The following is a 24120-nucleotide window of genomic DNA, read 5'->3' as shown; positions in this document are numbered from 1 at the left end:
ACTCTCATATGGAGCGGTCATATCGCTTCGGTCAAAACAGGACAAATCATGCCAAGGATATAACGAGCAATTTTGTAAAATAAATTTGTCATAATCTTTAACGGTTGCGAAGGAGATGCGCTAACAAGGAAAACAGTGTTTGGGGAGATAACTCCTACAAAGAAAAGTATTCGTTTACGCAGGGTAAATTTCAAAAGCGCATAAACTGTTCGATATCATATACCAAATATCTAAGCGACATATTGAAAAACAAATGTTTATCGCAAGAACAAAATTAGGCGGAAGAAAAAAAAAAAAAATAATCAGAAGAAAAACAATAGGTCTTTCCACAGAAAAGTGGAAAGAACTAATAATCAGAAGAAAAACAATAGGTCTTTCCACAGAAAAGTGGAAAGACCTAATAATAAGAAAAAACTAGATTTGTAATTGCTAGCAATAACGGATGGCACCCTTCCCCTCATTGCCAGGTGAGCAGCAGTCATTTTGAAAATTCCAAAGTCAAAGAATGCATTTACAGATGTCTAGTAACATTTTTGCAAAGTTTCATTAAGTTTGAAGCATTTTGAATTTTTTTATATTTTTGCTGTTTCCATGGTTACGGCGGCCATTTTGAAAATTCCAACTTCAAAATGCAACTCCGCACATGTCAGTCATTATTCCTGTTAAGTTTCATCCAGTTTGCAGCACTTTATTTTTTTTGGAAATTTTGAACATTTGTGCTGCAACCATGGTTACAGTAGATAATTCCAAAATTCTAAAAGCGTAAATCTCATTGCCACATGTCATGTTATATATCAATACAGTTTCATTTACTTTGGTGCAATACTCTCTGAGAAAATGCTGATTGTATGCATTTTTCCATAGGGTCAATGCAAAACTTGGCCCCAGTTTCCATGACAACGGCGGCCATTTTGAACTTTCCAAATATTGTCTTGACATCTTGGCATACTGGAAAACATTTTCATAAAGTTTCATCCAGTTGGACGAAAGAGTTAGAATTTTTTATATTTAAGCTGTTTCCATGGTAACGGCAGCCATTTTGAAAATTCCAAAGTCAAACTGGAAATCAGCACATGCCAGTCAACTTTCCTGTGGAGTTTCTTCCAGTTTAGAACACTTTGATTTTTTCGCATTTATGCTGTTTCCATTGAAACGGCGGCCATCTTTTACCATTCCATACCAAGGTGCACAACTTTACATGGGGGTCCTCCTTATAGTAAAGTTCCATCAACATTGGTCCATTGGATTCCGAGAAACACGACGGACAAAATGTGTGGAAGAAGAAAAAGAAAAATAAGAAAAAAAAGAAACGTAGAATAACAATATGTCACCCCAACTCCGTTGAGGGTGCCATAAAAAGAAACGTAGAATAACAATACGTCACCCCAACTCCGTTGAGGGTGCCATAAAAAAAGAAACAGAGGAAAAGCAATATGTCACCCGACATTGTCGATCGGGTGACATAATAATAATAAGACAAAAAGAAACGAACAATAACAATATGTCACCCCAACTCCATTGAGGGTGCCATAAAAAGAATGGGAAAATAACAGTATGTCACCCGACCTCCACCCTGTCAACCGACCTCCGCCAGGGTGACATAGATATAAAAAAAAAGAAACGTAGAATAACAATATGTCACCCCAACTCCGTTGAGGGTGCCATAATAACAAACGTCACTCGACCTACGTCAGGGTGCCATAATAAGAAAAAAGAGAACCGTAAAATAACAGTATGTCACCCCAACTCCGTTGAAGGTTCCTTAAAAGGATTGAACAATAACAATATGTCACCCAACCTCCGTCAAGGTGACATAAAAGAATGTTTAACGGGTTTGTAAGAAGTTAAAATGTGTGAAAAGTAATCATACATAAAAATCAGCTGATAAGTTAGAAAAAAATTATTATGTTCACCATTTGAAATCCCCATTTTATACACATACATACAAGGTTGATCATGTGTATCCCGACATTAAGAAATAACAACAGCACGTTCATATAACGATATCAGCGCATAATTAAATATCCATTTTATCCCTGCATCGAGTGTGATACGATATTTATCCACTCGAGACAATTAAATTCTTTAATTTTAAACGCGTTTTGAATATTTTTTAACTGTCAAGAGTGGATAAATATCGTATTACACGAGATTTGGTGGTGGAATCATTTTCTCCAATGATTTTTATGCAGTATACAGTTATTCATTCTTCACAATTGATCAGAAAAAAAGATGTGTTGATGAAGTTTTAATTCCCCGACGGTATCACCAGCCAAGTAGTAAAGTGCTGACATGAATTATCATTGATATGGTCATATTAATAAATTAACTGTTTACCAAACTTTTGAATTTTGAAATACTAAGGCCTTTTTTACCTCCGGAATAGATTACCTTAGCTGTATTTGGCAAAAGTTTTAAGAATTTAGGTCCTCAATGGTCTTCAACTTCGTACTTTATTTGGCCTTTTTAACCTTTTGGGATTCGAGCGTCACTGATAACTCTTTTGTAGACGAAACGCGCGTCTTGCGTAAATACAAAATTTAATCCTGGTATCTATGATGAGTTTATTTATTCGACGTCATCAGACATGGTTGCTTTTTTCGTGAAATAGAAAATTCAGAGGCAGCAAGACGTCATAATCGAACTTTAACCAATAAAAATCTGAGATTAAACGAACCATACGTTGATTAAATAAAAATAATCAGCATGTGAGGAAAACGATAAGCGGCTATGAATTAAAGAAACATTCATATCAAACTGTTTAAAATCTGAAAATTGGCCACTTACTATGTCCTTCAGCATCCGGATACGATTCAAAAGGAAGTTGGAATGGACACAAATATTGAATACATTTAATTTACCCTTAATACCAGGTTATATATTATCATGAAATTAATCAAATATGATTTCAAGTTCTTATGTACTTACAAATTGTTAAGCGATGTTAGTCCAGAAAATGTTGTAGCATCTATTGAATTAAGTTGATTGTGTTTAAGGTCTCTGAAAAGCAGCTATTTTATCAATGAATAGGAATATTTATGGCTTGATTTAATACTAAAAAAAACATCTATATAAAAACAACTACAAAGCCGTGCAAGAGGTAACGATAGTGTTTACATTTTTATTAATTAATCAAGTTTAAAGTAGCCTTTTCCTTCGTCGTTCACGTCACTGATGATAGATTTATTCGTCTTAAGCGTTGCTCATCAAATGTTCTATTGTTTTTAATTTTATACCGTCATTTGAAGTGTGTTGTTGTCTGGTATTTTTGATAAATTAAATAACCTTGAAGAATACAACAGGTCATGAACTCTCAATGGAGAAAAATAACATTTTAATAGAATTGTTACAGACAGTGTTTAATAATTGAAAGAAAGTTGACATACTAAATATTCCTAAGTCAAAAGTTATGGACATTATTCGAATGATATATAAGTCAAAGGTTTTATTCGAAATGTTTAAGACACAGGTTCTCTGAAAATTAAACCAAATATTTCTATTTTCAAGGTTCATAAATCCAGCACAAATAGTTGGTCGGCAATCTTCGGGTACATGGTTATTAGATACATGAAGATTTGGTATGAGTTCCAATGAGAACTCTCCATCCACGTCACAATTTCATAAAAGTAAACCATTATAGATCAAGGTACGGTCTTTAACACGGATCCTAGGCTCACACCGAACAGCAAGCTATAAAGGTCCCACAAAAATTATACTTGTTATATACACCTTTAATACAGATTCATAAAAATCATACAATAAACGTTCGTATGAGAGCACTATCATTGCAATGTTCTATTAAATACATATTCGAAATTTAGATATTTACTTCATAATGAGTGTTATGAATTAACTCAAAAATTAAATGACTAAACATTTACTGCAATTATCATTCAAATTATCTAAAAATCAATACAGTTTATAACAGGCTATAATTTACAACATCCATGTTAAAAGAAAATGTTTACCGGTTTTGTTAGAAGTTTTAGTGTGTGAAAAGTAATAATTAATAAACAAAATAGCTGATGAGTTAAAAATCATATAATGATTATAATTACCATTTGAAATCCTTTTATAGTACGCTAACATACAAGGTTGATCATGTGTATTAAATACATTAAGGTATTACATAATAACGTTCTCATAACGATATCAGCGCACAATTTAACGTTTATATCAAAATAAATAAAATCAGAAAATCGCTCTTTTACTTTGTCCTTCAGACATGGAGAAATGATACAAAAGGATTTCGGAATGAACACATAAATTGAATATATGGTATGTTAGTCTTGATATCAGGTAATATATTATCATGATATCAATCAAATGTGATTTCAAGTTCTAATGTACTTACATGGTATGAACCGATGTTAATCCAGAAAATGATGTAGCATCTAGAGAATTAATTTGATTGTAGCTAAGGAATCTAAAAATCGAAGTACAATTATACAACCAGCTATTTTTTTTATATAAATTAATAGTAATGTGTATGCCTTAATTAAATACCAAAAAAAAGACACAGTAATCGAAAAACTACAAAGACGTGCATTTTATCACGATAGTGTTTACATTATTATTAATAATTCAGTTTTAAGTAGTCTTTCCTTTCGTCATCCACTTCATTGGGAATTGATGTATTCGTCTTTAGCATTTATCATTATATGTTCTTACGTTATTTGAAGTGTGTTGTTTTTTGGCATGTTTGTACAATTAAATAATCTTGAATTAAACAAAAGGTCACGAACTCTCAATGGTGTATAAAACATATGAATATACAGAATGGGTATTATCATTGGAAGATCGGTGACATACTAAAAATTCCTAAGTCAAAGGTTTTGTCATTATTCGAAATGTTCGGAAATTCACAGGTTCTGTTGAAAACTAAGGATTGGCCAACCTACATTTTAACAACAACGAGATAACCGTCAGCTGAAACAATGTTAACTTCTTGTAAGGGTTGTTTGTGACATATAATAAATGACTGATTTTTTTTTATTTTTTTTTACAGACTCCTGACATTAGACAGGCACACACATAATCTGATGGGGTAAAACATGTTTGAAAGCGCCAACCCTTTATCTTACCTGGGAGTGTGTTGCAATGACACACAAGAAGAAGACTATACAAAACAATAAACGAAAAACAATTATTGAGAAACAGCAAAAAACGATAAGCACGCAATTAGAGCTTTGGGATTCTTTCTTTGAGCATGAACATGGGCCAATATTTATCTTGTCGTTATTCGCTGGCGTTCATTGTAACCCGGATTGTTCTTTCTGAATCGATTGATGACTTTTAAACACCGGTATACTTATGTTGCCTTTATTTATTTGTTCTTTAGACGCATTTATCTGAGGAAAGCACTGTAAGCAGACACTTATTCTTTAAGGTGGGGTAGCGATTCTGTAGATAATCTTAAAGCTTATTCTTGTAAGTTAACTTTGGTTTATTTACTTTTACATTTTCGTGATTGTCTATGTCATCTCATTTATTTGTAAACCTGGACCATTAAAACGTTGAAAGCCCTATTGACGCCTGTAATTAATAGTTTTTAGAAAGTTGTCGTATGTTGTTGCCAATAAGCCTTTCACTGTTAATTTTCCATTCTGAATAGTCTTCAAAATGGTTCGATTGGGGTAACAAATTATCACTAAATTATATTCTTAGAAATATGAATTTCAACAGTTAATGGTGACTAAACAGGTTGACAAATTCTTCACAAGAAACAGAAAAATAAGACACATTGGAACAGCTCGGAAGAGTAGGGTAAGATACATGTATCAAACAAGAAACATTGGAACAGCTCGGAAGAGTAGGGTAAGATACATGTATCAATACTACTGCGGATTATGGACATTTATAAAGTTTAATTGACATTTCGTACATTTGCAGTTAGAAAAAATTGTTAAAAAAATATAACTAATTGTTCGAAACAAAAGCAAAAATTATTCACCTTAAAACTCTTCTTCGAAAAAAAAATTGCCCGCGATTTTGAAAATACAAAGAGGAAATAGTTTCTTAGGCAATGTACTCGCGCATGTCTAATGCAGACAGACCCAATATTTTTTTTTATCACAACCAGTTAACTGATCTTCACTGATACTTACATTATCAGCGAGTACACATCAAAGGTAAATGTGAACAAATTTCCGATAATATCTAAATGATATCCCATCGTGACAATATCATGAAAATAACCAAATAGAATATGTTCTGTTTACCTAGACCTACTTAATTAAGTCCGGATTCCCTTCTCCTTACTCTATGAATACTTTTTGTTATTCCGATGTTTTCCACTGACCTGATTTATAATTTTTTAGATAGATATTTAATTATTCGTTGTTATATTTCAGTTTGATATTACGGTAAAATATGTATGCCCAGCATGTTATTCGAATTAGATTGTTTACCAGATTGGAAATAACTTGAGCAACACTACGGGTGCCACATTTTGGAGCATCTGAGATCACACCCAGTTTTTGGTGGGGTTCGTGTTGCATATTCTTTAGTTTTATATGTTGTGCCTTGTGTGCTGTTACTTGTCTGTTTATTTATTTCTGTTTTAGCCATGGCGTTGTCAGTTTATTTTCGATCTATGAGTTTGACTGTCACTTTGGTATCTTCCGTCCCTCTTTTGATTCTAAATGGTTTGCTGAATAAATATGTACTCTGAATTTTATCAGAGTATCACCAGTGTATTTGAATTTTCAAAAATGACATGAGGAAATGATATTTTAGCAGGAAGGTGAAATGTCCGAAATTAATCAGATAGTTATTTATTTGTAACATCCGTACACAAATATAACCCTAGAGTGATTGTACAGTTTGAACTATTAGAAATGGTAACGTTCTCTATTTGTCTTTCTAATCGTAATCATGATATAGAAGATTCTATATTGTTTAAATGCAAAAGGATAATATTCTACATCATCTTTTTAAAGAGTTTATTTAATCACTGTATTCAAAAGCCTATGATTAGTTATTATAATACCAAATAGTGTACAATTCTAAATAATTCTATCCAGAACATTTTACTTCACGATTTAAAATTATAGATCCACATCATGACATTCAAGGCTTTTTGCTTTTCATCATGAAATTCAATTCATACAATTCAACATCGTGATATTCATTGCTCGTTAACGTTATACCTTATTTTGGCATTCTTAATTTGTTTTTATTTGAGCGTCTCTGATGAGTCTTTTGAAGGCAAAAGTACACATTTTGTATGCCTGATATCTATGTTACATTGATTAAAATGATAATAGTAAAACGTTTAGGGTTCTACATTCTTATAATCAAAAGGCTACTGATTCTAAAGCGTGATATTTAAAAGCTAATAATCCTACTTTTTGATATCAAAGAGCTTCAGATTCGAAGTTATGATATCCGAAAGAAGACTGAACTCTCTCTTTTTTGCAGATTTACGGGTTTTTTAAAAGATTGAATATTACATACCAGCACAACACCACTAATAGGATTTTTTTGGTCCTCAATTCTCTTTAACTTCGTATTTTATTTGGCCTTTTAAACTTCTCTAATTCGAGCGACACTAATGAGTCTATTGTCGACGAAACGCGCGCCTGGTACAAATACTTAACTTCAATCCTGGTATTTATGATGAGTTTATTTAATACTTGGAATATTTAATTAAAATTTATCGCATCTTGTTTAAGCATACTCAAGATCATAAGGAATTTAAATATTGCGGAACCATCACCAGGGTTGAGTTCAATAACGTAGCGGCTACGTTGCTGCTATTTATATCTATATAGCAACTAGTCTATAGCTACACGTTCAATAGTCAAAATCTACGTAGCACTACGTAGCAGCTACGATATTGAACGCGGCTCTGGCAATTTAAACGTAATATCATCTAATCGATTTGTTCAAATTATAATCGATCAAAATAGAAAATCTTAAATAGACAATGATAAAAGATATCACGTTAGGTCAAAACTTACATTGATGTTGTTGTTGCAGGAATATTACTCGGTACTTGTGTTAAATTTTTCTCAGAACAAAATAGGTTGGTACGTAAGAAGCAAGTACACATTGGCACTGGTGGTTGTGTACATTGCTGGGCATACGTGTCTTTTAGAAAGCAGAGGATGAACACCACTATCACATTGTACATCATGGTTTCAAAATTAGTGATGATGCTATTTCGAATTGTACTAAAATAGAAAAAATGAAGGGAATGAAAAATGTCAAAATTAATTTTTCAAATATTCTAGAGAAATATACAGTATAACGGGTCATAGCGGGAAAAGTAATGATTATACATTTAAATGAATATACCCTTCAAAATATTTGATACTGTACATTTCCTTACAAAATGTCAAAATCATACTTATTCCAATTTCAAATATGGAGGTCGGAACCATAGGTTCTTTAGAATGTCTAACTTTAACAGAACATAAATTAACTAATGTTTGTTTAAATCATGACAACAATGAAACATTGATTAATCTTTTACAACAACATGGGCTTTCACTCAGTTCTTAATATGAAAATACTGCTTCCTACATTTGTTGAGTTTGAATCATACTTTTTTGGATCAATTATTACCAGAAATATTCACCCGTTAACGTATACTATCTCAGTGATATAACTCAATCTTTTTTTTAAACAAAACATTACTTTTAGGAAACCCAACTTATATATCCGATGAAGGTCAATTCTTTATCACACCGAAAACTCATGTTTGGACTAAACTCAAATCAATTCTGTATTTTGGCATTACCAAGTCATCATGCTTCAACAGTCAACGGGTTTTCCCTTAAGTATGCAATTAAGAAAAACAGAATATTTAAACGTTTTGATAGTCTTTTTTGTAATTGAATTTGTAGAAACATCGATGATCCGGTCACAGACATGAAGTATAGCAGAATCTATGTATGATAGTCCTTTAGAACACAATGTGCTAACCCTTCTAGAGCATCTGAGACCACCCCTGGTTTGTGTTGCTACGTCCTTTGAAACAGAATGTGCTTACCCTTCTAGAGCATCTGAGACCACCCCTGGTTTGTGTTGCTACGTCCTTTAGAACTGAATGTGCTTACCCTTCTAGAGCATCTGAGACCACCCCTGGTTTGTGTTGCTCAGTCCTATAGAACAGAATGTGCTTACCCTTCTAGAGCATCTGAGACCACCCCTGGTTTGTGTTGCTACGCCCATTAGAACAGAATTTGCTAACCCTTCTAGAGCATCTGAGACCACCCTTAGTTTGTGTTGCTCAGTCCTTCCTTTTCATATTGTGTTAAAGTACTAGCGTTTGTCTGTTCATTTTTTTCTTTTTTAGCAAAAGTGCTGTCAGTTTATTTTCCACTTATCAGTTTGAATATCCCTCTCGGAGAAGATATCAATACGATACTCAAATTCATAAGTCAAAACAGACTAACAACGCCACAGAAAAAAATAACCATGAATAGACAAAAAAAAAGTGTCTACGAATCCAAAAATTTTGATGAAATATTTTAGAAACACGATCCACATTGAAAACTTTGATCTCGTGAATACTGCACGAAACTACATTTCAAACTTACTTTCGGTTGAAGAACGTTGATAAATTAGTGTTATCAAACATGATAATTTATCATTAACGTAAGTGATGAAAATAAATGCTGAAACACAATTGAAAAAACGTGTGTAGGAAAAATTTGTTTGATTTTCTGCAATTTTAACTAGCTTGCCAAAAGAACTTTTTTAAAACCTTTTTGTAAATATATTTTGTCTTTATTCTACATTTGCAAGCTGGGTAATTTTACGTTGAGTCATAATAAAAGAAAGAAATTTACAAAATTGATCGTTTGCTCGGTATCTTTCGTCACAACTCTGCCGATTATGTGATTAGCGGAGTTTCCTGAGGATTGCCGATTGCGGTATCACTCACGATAGACTCTTTATATTAAAACACAATTATCATGTTTTACTGTAAAGAAAATAAGAACATATTATGATCATTGACTCTGAAGAACGTTTGCTTCTAAACATGCCTTTAAAGGACTGTTGTAAGTTGATCATCTATGAATAATGGAACTTAAAGAGCAGAAATTAATGAAAGATATGTGCCCTTCTTTTTGAGATATGTGCAATTGAAAACAGGGGTGGGGTACAACTCTCTTAACTCTTTATTTAATATTTGCACCTTTTTTCTTTCAGAAACTATTAAAATATAACAGAGAGTTTATAAGGGTTTGAAAATTTGTTTTTAAACTAAATGTTATAAAATTATGAAAAGTAAAGTAGGAGTAAGTGGACAAAATATTTATTAGCACTACATGGATACAAACGGAGGCGTCCGAAAATCTGATAAATATTTTTTTAAAAAAAGTAGGAACAAACACCATTGACAAAGGTAAAAATACGTAAAGAAATGAATTAATTCATGTGTAATGAAAATGCTTTATAAAAAGAGACAACAAAAATAAAATCAGAGTGAATCATATTAATAACGAAATATATCAATTAATGCAAGAAATTATCTATGAATAAAGTGTTGACAATAAAGAATATGAAAAAGACAAACAGAAAAACAATAGTACACATGACACAACATAAAAAACTAAAGAAAAAACAACACGAACAATTGACTTTTGTGAGACAAAATTGACTGTTGTGAGACAAAATTGACAAATTGGGTCGATGCCACTGCTGATGGACGTTTCGTATCCGAAGGTATCACAAGCCCAGTAGTCAGCACTTCGGTGTTGACATGAATATCAATTATATGGTCATTTTTATAAATTTCCTGTTACAAAACATTGAATTTATCGAAAAACGGAAGATTTTCTTATCCCAGGAAAAGATTACCTTAGCCGTATTTGGCACAACGTTTTTGAATTTTTGGTCCTCAAATGCTCTTCAACTTCAACTTATAAATTCAGTTAGATTAAAAAAAGCAATATAATACTTGTTTTTACTTACCTTTAATTCTGTTCCCAAATCAGCTGATTCAGACAATCTAGTCTTGTAATCTCCTGTAGCTGGTTATAATGATACACCTGTTTATATATACCCTGACAAATTACATATCGTTTGTTAAATTTGCGTATAAGGAAGAAGGAAGCTTCAGTCAATTGATTTTCATTTGTTTGCTACGAAACAGTTTTTTATTGTTATTATAGAAATGTTTTAGTAACAGATGGCTATTACATATTTTGATTATATTTGCGTATGAGGATATCAATGAATTTTCAATGGTTTGATACAAAAAACTTGTTTAGATAAATACAGAAATAATTTGAATAACATATAGCAAATCTCTGTTGTCTGGGATCCCTTATATATTCTGTGTAATTATATTCACGATTAGTTTATATATTTCCGGATTTGATCTGAACTAAACCGAACAATATTCTTTTTTTTACCGTAGCCATACATTTGTCTTTTGCAAATCAACCTTGCCACGTCACATCACTGGACAAAGGACTGTCACAGGTTTTCTTCTTGATCACAATTTGTGGCTAACCACAGCGTGAGTAACATTTGAAATAGTATTAGTGATGCCTTCAACTTGTCCGTGATACATTTAAGAGGGTGTCCATGGAAAAACCAGGCAGTGAATGGCACATGATATATTTTGTTTTCAAAATTTTTGCATCTATTTCATATCATAAATTCTTTCTTTCTCAAAGTTAAATTTTGTTTTTTTATTAACTGCAACAAATAAAGAGAAAAAAAATACATAGAAAGCACTGAAAATTCATTGAAAAGGGGAGATAACTCTTCATTTTGTACAAACTTTTGTTGCTTTATTAGTGAACTTCAAAGTCATTTTTTGAGCCATCCACTGTTGATTCAAAAATATCTTTTCTGTATATATCCTTTGTATAATATAAACATTGCATTGGAACAAAAAAATTCCGTGGGAAAAAAAATATGTTGTGCCACCAATATCATAGGATTTGCCTGATATTTACTTGGACAGCCTCTTAACTGTGCAACAAAAGTATAATTTATCTATCTTTACATTGGAAGTTTTTCATTTCTACATTCTGAAATACACAATGTCGGAGCTTTGAATTGCTACATCCCGGACTACGTCGCTACTCAATACCGGATGAATCATTAACTTAAATAATTATTTGACACATTGTAAAATTGTACTTTGTTTTGTATTTTCAGTTATTTACCACTTTTGGTTTGGTACTAGAATAAAAGTCAGCACTTGATTATTTACCTTTTTAAAAACCCAATCTCCTAGTTTAAACTGACTGATCGAGCCAGCTCAAATTAAAAATACTAAAGAAAACTTCATTTATAAACTATTTATAATCTATAATAAGTCGTTCGTCTTATTTGGACTGTTACTATCGAAGGTAATACCTCGTGTATGAAATTTTAATATTTTGATAATTATATAATTTGATATAAATCTGTTGTTTATTGATTTGATAAAACCGAGAAATGCGAGAGGAAAGGTGTATTATAGAAGGAAACACCATTGCTAAAAATGAGAAAGAAAAACAGACTTACAATAGTACACAAGACACAACATAAAAACTAAAGACTAAGCAAAACAAAGCCCAACAAAAACATGGGGTGCTGTTATGTTGTCCGTTAGGGTAAGCAGATTCTGCTCCACATGTGGCACCCGTCGTTTTGTTATTACAAATCCGGTTAATAGTCTAATTTGATAGAAAACATTAACGAAAAGGGCAGGGGATTGTAGTTACGACGTAAGGAACATATCCGATATCATCTGTGAAACGGAATTCCATAACGGTCAACCAACTCAAGACGTCCATTAAATTTACGAAAGGATGATTTCAACTTCACCATTTGGAACTTTTGGTTTAATAGCTTTCCCGTGAGCAGCCTCCCTCTATTAAAGAAATCATAATAGTAAAGTTTAACACAAGCCCGGGAACAGTCAGAGGAAAAACATGTAAGAAATTAAAACGGAAAATCATTCAGGTGAAATGACTGTGTGGAAAGCTCTAATATGTTCAGTTCGGACATTGCGCAACAGGTGTAAAAACTCAACAAATACATAGAAGGTTTAGAATAACCCTAAAAATTAGCTGACAATCATAAAATTGTCTTTCGTTTTAAATACATTTTCTAATTGCTATATATCTCTTTGAAAAGAAAATACCTTGATCTTTATTATACACTTACCTGATAGGTTTACATATAAGTTGATTATTTGTTCTTGTATTTGGTTATAAGCCGCTCAAGCACTTAGCTATTCTTTTAAAAATCGTATACATCTTTATCGGTTAAGTGCTTAGAACCTCAGATTTACAGGCGACAATCCAGCTGAATTCACCAAAACATATTACTGAGGGGAGGAGATGGGTAGTATATCAGGTAATTGTAACTCCGTTTACAAAATTCAAATTTGTCATTCAAATTATATAATTTTATATTCACTACGTTACATTTACCTCATAAGTTTACATAATTGGATACATTCAAAGCAGTACTTTGTTGTGTGTTTTATAGTAATTTCTTGTTCAATTTATTTATATATTCACTGTACAAAAACGATCTCCAGATCAAAATGAAACATTGCCCCAAAGTATGGCATCTGTGTTGATGGATTCAAAGTGGACTTTTCAAAGTTTATTATTAATCCTAGTTCGACAACGAAATTGAGTACTAATTCTCTCTAATATTATTTGACTTCTTTCTTGCTACAGAAGAAACCAGTCGTCTTGATAAAATATGAATATAGTCTATGGTGCCTTTACTTCTGCAACTTTTATTTATTTATTTTATTAACTTCTTTGAGCTGAGGTTGGACCGAAAGGTAGTGCCTGGAACTGTACAGCTTGTGTTACCAGATTGAGATCGTAGAAAGGGAATCCATTTTGAAATGTTGTTTTCGGAGATACTTGTTGAGGGGTTTTGAATTTATTACTGGTCTCATGTCCCCTGTTTTCTTGGGGTTAAAAACAAATGTGCTGTAATTACCGTCTGAAATATTTACTAGATACTATAAAGACTTTTGCAATAATTTATTTTTTGTTACCAGTAAGTATGATGTAAAACTATCAAGACTAAGTATATCTTATTGTTTCTCGTAATTTTCATGCATTGGAAAAAACTCAACTTGTATTGTCCTTATATGCAGTCATCTTTTCTGTGTTTTCACAATGTCGTGATACAGAAATAATTTCACTTTGACTCTTGCCTTAAATAAAGTCAACTTACGTAGAAACTATTTTTGGTTTGGTTTCGTCACCAAATAACTGTTTGAGATTCTTAACCCTCGGTTTCTTGACACTATAAATATTTACTGAATCCAGCTACCGTATTATGGTTGTCATTGTCACTTCTCACTGAAGTCCCATTTTTCTTTTCTTTTTGGAACTTTCGGTCTTCCATTTTTAATTGATTTGGCATTGAATTGTTTATGAATAAACAAATACAACAGTATTTTGCCACTGTTCGAGGTATAAGTCTTGCGTAGACGGTAAACGTGTTTCGAGTACAAAATTGTACATCTGGTATATTTGATTAGTCTTTCTATTCTATTTTGAATAGTCGTTAGTTTTTTTTACAGCTTAAAGACAATGTGTATATTTAGGAAACTATAGTAGTTTTTGATGTTTATGAAGATATAACCAAAACAATGTGGTGCATACTGAATAAACCGCAGATCGAGTTATTTAGAAGTGTGCACCACATTTTTTAGGATATTTTGAATGGACAGAATCACATATTTCAGTCAATCCTTATAATTTGATTCTAAATTTTTTTTTTATGAGTAAATTTTGAAAATAAACGTTGGTGAAGTCATGGTGACATGAAAAAATTATGTCTATGAGCTGATAGACAAAACACTTACTGTCAATCAAAAGACATGTTAAATCCAAAATCATATGATTACACAATATTGAAGGACGTACTGTGATCACCACTCTGGTTTGTTGCAATCATACTATAAACTTTATTGTTATACTCAACAACAAATATGATTTTTAAGGCAAGTAGTTCACAACAATTTCTTCAGGGTCAGGATGGGGTTTACAGAAAGAAAAGTATGTGTCAAAAGTGCAGAATCATATGCAAAAACGAAATAGAAACAAAAGACAAATAGGCCAAAAAACTAAATAGAAACGAAGACAAATAGGCCAAAAAACTAAATAGAAACGAAGACAAATAGGCCAAAAAACTAAATAGAAACGAAAACAACTAGGCCAAAAAACTAAATAGAAACGAAGACAAATAGGCCAAAAAACTAAATAGAAACGAAGACAAATAGGCCAAAAAACTAAATAGAAACGAAGACAAATAAACCAAAAAACTAAATAGAAACGAAGACAAATAGGCCAAAAAAAAAAGAGAATTAAAGGATACTAAAAAGAACAGAGAATAACAGGCACATTTTGATTTTAAAGAAAAAGGAAAAAACGATTTTGACAATTAAAAATGACAGATTTGAATGGCTCCTCATGGCGATCCTCTTTCATTGGATTTATTATTCTTCTCGACAAAAACGTATACTAATCGGAAATATTTTTAGAAGTGACGAGCAAGCTTGAGTAGTCTATATGGTCAATACTTAGACATCGATATTTTGTTTTCATCATGGAGTTACCAGGCGTAAAGAGTAGTCTGTATTGTCAAAATTAATATATCGATATTTTGTTTTCATCATGGAGTTACCAGGCGTAAAGAGTAAAAGAGTAGTCTGTATGGTCGATGATGTGTTTTTGTCATATTTGCGTATGAGGAAGAAGGAAGCTCTTGTCAAATTATTTTCATTGGTTTTCTATGAATTTATTTTTTAATTATGGAAGAACAATTAAACACGTTATACAAACAACAAGATACAAAAAATAGAAATACTTTAGCAACAGATGGCAAATCCCAATAATCAAGAGAAAAACGTTCTATGTACTATTATTAGCTAATACATGGTAGAAATAATTAATTATTCGCTAAACATATTAACTAAATCACGAGATCGCAAAGATAAATTTGCGACATAACTTATTGGACAATAATTTACTACTTGGATTTAAATTAGATATGAATCAGGTTGGTTTTTTTTTAAAGTTAAAAGATAAATTCTTCATATTTTTGTTGGTGATATGATAATTTGAGACTTTTTTATTAAGCGTACGCACCTTTATTTCAGATGCCTTTAAGGGAAACTGAGAAGTAATTAACACTATGGAACATCTGATGGAGGGGGAATAGAAGGCAGGAGGAACAACATAAAATAAAAAAAAAAATCAAGTGAAGTAGCATATGTTGTTCATGTTGTTGTGCCCATGCATAGGGAAAATTTGAATATACAGTGAAACCTGACTAAACCGAACACTTTCGGGACTTGAGATTTCGTTCGGTTTTGGCAGGTATTCGGTTTCATCAGGTTCACAATGCATAAAATGTGATATGATTGGTCTTCAGAACAAGTTTGGATTAGACAGGTTTCCGGTTTATTCAGGGTTCGGTTTAATCAGGTTTCACTGTAATATTATGCTTGTTTACGTTAGTCAGTCCATCTGGGTTTTCGTCAGTATTAATGTGTAGCAAAACATATCATACACTTACACACAATAACGAAATAAACGTCGCATTATTCTCAAAAAAGGTTTTGTATAAATTTCCCTTGTGTTATTAAGCTTGTTGTGAGAATTCAACAATGTGTACTTCGTGTTTGCATCTGAAACTCATCAACCTTCTATCTATCGAATCTTAGAAAGGGATCATCACGATTTATTCATAAGTCACAAGCTCAATTGGTTCATCTTGCAACCCAATTCAGATACTAACAATTTGATCGTCATAGTATATCAAAACGATATTGAAGCACCATTTCAAGCTTTTTAAGAATGAAAATACACATAACATGAATGACAGAAAAAAAGACACTATACAAATATTAAAGTAGGTATGTAACTAGATAATTCCAAACTTTCAATCAGTTTAATTGGAGGCTGGATTTGGCATGTCACTTACTGCTTTGTTAATTTAAGTATCATTGTCATGTTGTTTAATTTCTTCTATTCTTAATTAGTTATCAAAGGTACCAGGATTATATGCCAGCTTTAGCTGGCACTTATGGTAGAAGCATCGTTTTGGAATAAAGAACGATAACTCTCTCTACACGACCCATCTGAAAAGTTTCGTCACTCTCGTGAAATCTCGTACGATTATTTTTTTTAATGGCGGCCGAATTTAACGTTTCAACGCGAATATGAAAAAACGGGACAGATCGGTGTAATTTCGATTTTAAATAAGACACGAATTTTTATTTGTTTACAAAAACAATAATTCAGAATGTTTTGTAACTTGTGTAGTTAATTTAAATTTTAATGTACCACAATGACCACGGAAATTACCGAAGTTAGGACAACAACATTTGACGCCATGTTTCGTCTGCTTCGACTTTCCATAATATCAGTGAGATCAAAACAAATTACTTTTAAAAATAATCAGTTACTTTATTTAAAAGTCACAAAATCATAATTAACGATAACATATTTAGCGTAAAAGTTCCGTCCAGCCACGGGAACACAGAAAAAACCTCCGCAAGCAATACATTTCGATTTTTTTTTAAATGGCCATGCGGCATGCGGGGTAAACTCCGATGCACTGGTTGACCATGACTACTTATGTTCATCTGCCGCATAATTCCCCACATCAAGGAACAGTGGTACTGACGTTGGTTATACTGTTGAATGTGACCACGGTAATTCATGTAGCCATTGGCGAATACAGAACTTTTCAAGGGAGCCCCCCTGACTGACCTGAAAAAGTGGGGGGGGGGCGGCTCCTGTCATGCTCTATATAATCAACAGATTTTTTCCCACGAAAGGGGAGGTCACCCCTGGATCCGCCTATGGTAGCTAGCCACAGACTAATTCAAAACTTAACAAAAGTTTAAAACAAAAAAGAAATATGCAAATAATTCATAATCTTCTACAATAATTGAATTCTGTACTTCCTTTGCCAAACTAAACTCTCAACAAATTTTTTCATTGATTATGTCACATCTCAGATATCTACCTTATAAGTCACAGGAGATGGAGACTGTTTTGTTTTCTCTAAGTTTAATAAAAAAAATGAGACTTGAGTCTGAGTAGTACATTTAGTACTGACTATACATGCATATTGTAACAGTATGCTCCCATTTTGTCCAAAATAAGATTTTATGGGAAGATAGAGTTAATTATTATGATAACTCATGAGAATACCATGACTTTGATAAATATATACATGGCATGTTACTTGGAAGTATGTGGGCTACATCCATTAAAATTCAAGCTGCATCAGTGGCCTGTATATTTTATGCCGCTGCGTCAGTTTAAACCTGATCATAACATTTTCAATCTACCAAGTACTTTATCACTATCAGGTTCACATTTCAACCTATTTAGCAATACACACTTTGGTTATATAACATCACAGTACCAAAATTGCACTCAGTAACCAAATTGCACCTACATGTATTTAACAAAAAAAGCTGCAGAAATCTTTCAAGCTTTCTTTCACCATCATGCATGTCATGTGAAGTTATATAATTATCATATTTTTAAAAAGGGCAAATTAATTATAAAAAAGAAGATGTGGTATGATTGCCAATGAGACAACTGTCCACAAGAGACCAAAATAACACAGAAATAAGCAACTATAGGTCACCGTACAGCCTTCAACAATGAGCAAAGTCCATACCGCATAGTCAGCTATAAAAGACCCTGATATGACAATGTCAGTCTCCACGCCGAGTGACAGCCCAGGCTGGTAAAATTGCTCTCAGGCCTGTAAAAATCAGACCTACAGGCCAACAGAATCTAACCAAAATTTTTCAAAAATTGAGCTGCGGGCCTGCAGATTTAGCAGTTCAGCGTGAAGACTGCAATGTAAAACAAAAATTAACTTTGTTACCAGCATCCTTTTCTTCAAAAAATAATGTTTGAAGCATGGAATAATGTCAAATTGTTCAATATTTGAAGAAATAAATCAAAACATCTGTTTATATTCCATTTTTTAGGATTTGAAATTAAACATGTAATGATGTAAGGAATTTTGGTACTGACTTCATTACAGAATCATGGATTGTTTAGAGGTCAGTTCAAACCCATTTCTCTATGACTACATACATTGACTCAAAATTGAATTAGTGTAACTATATTGTAAACAAGGATAGTCTACAAAATAAGCACAGAATGGTTCAAAAAAAGTTGGTGAAAAAACTGACAATATAGGTGTAATTTGTGTACTCTCATGTTAGCAACTTCACAACTACAAATTTATTTTTAGGACCAAAACAAAAAAAAGAACAAACCTAAAGGCAATAAAAAGCTTCGCCATGCACAGCCTGATAAGACCACGGTACATGCAGATGTGTATTTAGCATATAAAAAACACCAAATTTTTTTTGTCAGTTGAAATCAAGCATATTTTAATTTGGACCCTTCAAACTTCAATATGGACTAATTTGAAAACAGGTATCAGGTGAACCCAAACATATCTATTCAGCAGCAGTCTCTAACTACATATCTCCTTAATTTTATATGATAGTCCTACAAAAATATTTAAAATGTGTAGATTTTTTTCTTTCTAGCTTCTCTCATGTGAAAGCAGTACCTTTTTGGTCACTATTTATGTGTTGCGTCTAAATAAGAATTGTAACACTTTATAGTGACTGAACAGGTTAAACAAATACTTCTCAAGAAGCAGAAAAAGAAGACAACTTGGAACAGCACCAGCCATGCCAGTATATGTATGAATAAAAACTCAGATCAGAATAGCATGGACAATATGTTAGATATATGTCATTGTGAACAGTAAGGAAAGTCATCAATAATTCTGCAGATAATGCAATTTTTATATCAAGTGTTTTTTTTACATTTTCTGATAAAATTTTCACACAATCAGTGAAACATTCAAAAAGGCTTTAAACTAAATTTTGATTACTGAAAGTTTCAAACAATGACAAGTGTTTTATTTACCAAATAACTCATGTGTTTCTGTGAGAAAAAAAATCAAGTGCAATTTTTGGAATTAAAGTGGAAAAAATCCTTTTGACGCACACTGGCGCATGTCAATTGTGAATATACTTACCAAATATATTTTCTTTATCATGATACTATCAAGGATTACACATCGTAGGAAAAAATGCACAAATTACAGATAAAATAATTAAACCACCCTATTTTGTGTGCATCTCCTGCAAAATCAGTATTAGTTGCATCTATATATACTAAATGAGTAATAATCAATGTAAATATTTGGTAAATTTTTTAAGAAAAATCCAAAGTTTTGGTAAAAAAACACCCTAAAAAATGTTGTACCATAACCCCAAAATCAATTCTAATATTCCTTTTGAGTACTGAACCTTCTAGCACAATTTCATAGAAATCCGTTCACTTAAACTAAAGTTATTGTCTGGAAACCAAATGTGTCTTCTTGAAAACAGAGACATATGATTGTATTGTATGTCTGTTGAAAACAACTATGATTTGATAAAGCATTACTCGAAAAGCAAATTTTTGACATGCTTGTATTTCCCATTTCCATGCTCAATTTTATTTTGCTGTCATATAATGAAAACTTGAAAAGTAAACTAGATTTTTTTCACCAAAGCCCTTCTGACAGCGCTATAGATATAAATTATTTAGTCAAAATTTAACACTAGTATTTAGGTTCATCATGACAAATTGGCAAATACGACCTAATTTTCACCTAAAAAAATACTGTGTTCAGACTTACCTGTGCAGTTTGGGAAGTTTTAAATGTTTTTAGATATATAAAAGTTAAATTTATTTTGCATATCTGAAAGATAAAATCGTTTTTGGTGAAGATCTGGATTCAAAATATTTTGTTTGTCCTCTGCTTGAACAGATATTTTTTTCATCAATTTGGAAATTGAATATTTTTTTTGTTAAAAAAAAATACCATACCCCCTCCTGCCTTTTGAAGTTCATTGAAACATTGAAAAATTAATCATTTCCCTAAACATTTCAGTCCATCTGAACTTTTTATTTTATTTTAGACAAAAAATATATGTTAATGTAGCCTAGGACATTCGTCCTGAACATGCATGAAATATTTGCCACTGGACGTTAAGCAACCAACAACCAATCAATATATATAGGACATTGTCTTGGTATAAAGCTGGCATTTAAGGTAGCGCCTTCCTCATATTAATTTAGTACGTCAGACGCGCGTTTCGTCTACAAAAGACTCATCAGTGACGCTCATATCAAAATTTTTATAAAGCCAAACAAGTACTTTAATCGGAATCAGACTTCGTTTAAACTAGGTTTCACTGTGCATATTGAGGTGTGTTTTTGTTTATTCTACAATGGCTAGATGTATAGGGGATTAATGCTATCTCACAATTCATGATTAACTCTGCCAACCTTTTGCCCCAGACTCAAGTGAGGTGACTATGGCCTTTGTTATTCTTGTATCATTGGTTAAAATTTGTTTCATTTATATGTTTTGGAGTTAAGTGTGACGTCCATTTTTTATTAGGAACTTGCAAAAGACCGCTTTCGGGTACGGGATTCACTCGCTGTGTTGCATAGAGACCCATAAGTGGCTTTGTGCAGTTTTGGGCTGTTGTCTCTTTAACACACTACCCGTTTCCATTCTCATTTTTATATTAGTCCAGAACAAGTACGCAAACGCTTTCAAGCGAGTAATTATGTTAAAATTTCTCTTCAACATAGGTTACTTACTTGCAGGGCACACTAAGAGACAAATACCGAATGATTCTGCATGTCGTGTTTGGTGACAGAGAAATTGGATGCACAATCAAGACGGTCGAATAAGTAAAAAGTGTTAAGAGACAAATGATCTTTTTCTTCACAATAATGTAAAAAAAAACGTCAAAAATTGTAGTTTCATATATTACCTTCGCTGTATTTGGGAAATAATTACTAAAGCTTTTCAATTTCTTTCTTTATAATTACCTTTTTTAACTTTCTTTATTCATTTCACTGATAAATCTTTTTTCAACACAACGCGTATACGATGCACATAATTTTAATTTGGGTGTCTATGATGGGTTTATTCAAACAGGGACAATAACCAGCAATAAATACCTTCCTGCAAGGTCTTCAGATAATTTGCATTGAGCCTAAATCTACTAAAAGTAATATCTTTTCAAAAAAAGGTTAGCCGTCTCTTAGCTGATGAAAATGGAAAGTGTTCTCGCTTTGTAGATTACTTCATTTAGAATAGCCTTGCAAATCAATCAACAAATTTTACTATACACGTGAGGTCACACATTATGAAGTAGTTTATCGTTCAACGTTGTGTGTGTTTACAAAACTCCAGAAGATTCGGCTATTTATAGATAAAAGTAACCTGTATACCAATATCCATGATTAATGACCAAGCAACATCTAATAGCTAAAATAGAGAGGACAAATCCGATACTTTACGGGATTGAAAGACATTTACTAGGTTTGGATTGTCCTAACCAATCAACGAATTTTAATTTTTCACGTTTCGTAATATTTTCCAATCATGTAGTAAGAAGCAATCACCCCACATACTGTCCATCGTTCAATTCTTAATAACGTCTCCGAGGAGACGTTCATGACACGACATTTTTCTGTGTTAGGCGGTGGTGAAGCCTGCAACTGCGCTTAGAGGATTCAAACAATGACGGCGAGAATAACGAAATCAGATTTTTGTTTATAATTTCGCAACGTGAAGCATTATTTATTGCTGATATAGATAGATGTGACATGAGTGCCAAGGAGACAACTCTCCATCAAAGTCACAAACTTAAGTAAACCATTATGGGTCAAGGTAAGGTTTTCAACACTGAGCATTGGCTCACACCGAATATCAAGCTATAATTAAAGGGCCCCGAAAATTAACTAATGTAAAACCGTTCAAATTGGAAAACCAACGGTCTAATCTATATGAAAAACGAGAATCGAGAAACACGTATGAACCCCAAAAACATACAACAACTACTGAACATAAGATTTCTAACTTTGGTAGGTGTAAACAATTGCAGTGGGATTACACGTTTTAATGGTACCAAATAATCTCCCTTATCTGAAACAATAGTGCAACATCACATAAAAAGACACACTATAAAATATCTATTGGAATGGCTTAACTCAATCAAAAAACGTAGTAACACCATTCAACACATAATGAACGAATAAATTTGATCTATGACACAATGTAAATACAAAGTTGTTAAAAATATAAGGGATGAATAATTAAAGTAAAAATATTATACCAGTGTGAAATAGTTAACAATTTCAAAAAACAATCAACTTTGAAAAAATAAGTCATATCATACACAGGTAAATGAAAATATTTGTGTTGTTATAAGTGTACTTCTTTTTCTGTCTGTATAATCTTCAGTTTAGGAATACCAAGAAATTTTTCGTGTATCAATAAATCTAATCTAAAATTAAATGTTGGTAAATTTCAACAATAAAACTATAAAATTGGTGCTCGATTCAGTGTTCTCCATGTACAGGTGCCGGAATAGTATAAAAGGATCAAGGAAATAATTTTGATATTCATAGTACAAAGAATTGAAAATTTGTAGTAATTCCAATTAATCAAAACTGGTATATAGACCAGATACATGTTAACATTAGATAAAAAAAAAAAAGCACTACGAATATTATCAACAAGTCAAATTACCAAGAAAGTATGATTTGAGAGTATTCGTAGTTACTGACAGCTAGTTAAAAGCCAAAACAATTAATAATAAAAAAAACATGCATCAGAGACTAACATCTACTGAAACACATCCAAGGGATTTGTATTTTAACGTTAGGGACACTCGACGAAGACAGGATAACTATTTAATGAAGACCTGATGTTTGCAATCCAAGTCATACAGGGTTCTTGACCGATTGTCAAATCACAACAGAAGATCATTATAATCAATCACTTTTCTAAAAGAAAAAATGAGATTACACATTTTTACCAGTATAAGTGACTGTTCATGACATAAAACCAGTTTTTTTTTACACTGATCAAACAAAGCAAGTAATACTTATTACTTTGTTAAACCTCGTAATGACAAAAATAAATGATAACCAATGTAAAAGTTAATAGATGTGAAAAGGTAAAGGTCACTTCCACATTTTGTCCCAAAAATCAAAAGATTCATTATTGCCAGATGTTCGTACGTAAAAAAAACTTGTTTTATTAAACCGTTTT

General features: G+C 32.3%; 1 long non-coding RNA gene across 1 annotated transcript; it reads right to left on the bottom strand.

Moving 5' to 3' along the window:
* Window positions 1–2928: 2928 nt before the first annotated feature.
* On the bottom strand, window positions 2929–11062 carry LOC143054252 (uncharacterized). The gene is made up of 4 exons (XR_012971617.1): window positions 10930–11062; window positions 7965–8177; window positions 4355–4426; window positions 2929–3000 (listed from the first exon to the last, which is right to left on the bottom strand). It is a non-coding gene; the product is annotated as an uncharacterized LOC143054252 (long non-coding RNA).
* Between the last annotated feature and the right edge of the window lie 13058 nt (window positions 11063–24120).

This window comes from Mytilus galloprovincialis, chromosome 12 (genome assembly GCF_965363235.1).
Source record: "Mytilus galloprovincialis chromosome 12, xbMytGall1.hap1.1, whole genome shotgun sequence".
NCBI lineage: Eukaryota > Metazoa > Mollusca > Bivalvia > Mytilida > Mytilidae > Mytilus > Mytilus galloprovincialis.
The sequence above is the reverse complement of the archived record's forward strand: the minus strand, read 5'-3'. Positions and strand labels throughout refer to the sequence as shown.